This window comes from Limulus polyphemus, unplaced genomic scaffold, assembly GCF_000517525.1.
Source record: "Limulus polyphemus unplaced genomic scaffold, Limulus_polyphemus-2.1.2 Scaffold614, whole genome shotgun sequence".
In the NCBI taxonomy this organism is placed as follows: Eukaryota; Metazoa; Arthropoda; class Merostomata; order Xiphosura; family Limulidae; genus Limulus; species Limulus polyphemus.
In genome coordinates this window covers 150,974-151,813 of record NW_013666224.1, presented here as the reverse complement: position 1 = coordinate 151,813, position 840 = coordinate 150,974, and positions in this window count along the sequence as shown.

Genomic DNA, 840 nt, shown 5'->3' with positions numbered 1-840 from the left:
AAACTAATAATTTGAAATTTTTGGTACCCTTTAAGTATTAAAAAAAAAAAACAATTGTTTTTCAAAAACTAAATTGATCTGCAGTGGGTGGTAACTTTGGACACCAAAGTGTCTCAATATAGTTTTATTATCAGCTGCATCACATCGCTTGGTAATGGAAGCATTTTTCACCTTAATGAGCGAACTGAACAGCATAAGTTAGATCATTGTAAAAACATTTGGAACAAGATAATATAAAAGATAATTTTATCTGAATGCTTTATAGGTTAAATAATTATATTTACATAAAACAGTTCATATGCAGTTGGCTAATTATGAAGAAATTATATAGAAGTGTAACAGCAATAAACAACAAAGTACTTTATCATTCTGAAAAAAAAAATTAAATCTCAGCTAATGTGAACGGCACACAGAATCTGTAAAAAAGCACCTCTGTATGAGGCTAGCAAACATAACATTAAGACCTAGTAGTTTTGAGCAGTTTCATGATCAAAAATTTATCGGCTACATGTAGTCCTAACACAACCTATATAATAAATACACCTTAACAAAATAAACAATAAGGTGGAGCTGCTTAGTGACCTGGGTGACAGTTTTACATTTTACGATCATGACGCAAGGTTGATAATATGTTCATGATGTCAGAAAAACGCGTAGGTTCAAAAAGTCTTGATATAAAACTATAAAAATCCTGCAACTCGGACCTTTCTTCATTCATTCATTTACACCACCATTCCCTGTTTGTCCCTGAAGAAGAAAGGTCCACCTTTGAAACATGCTCAGGTTACAGAGTTTTTTTCGTTTTATATTAAGTTTAAAGTATAGTTACTCATCTTTATA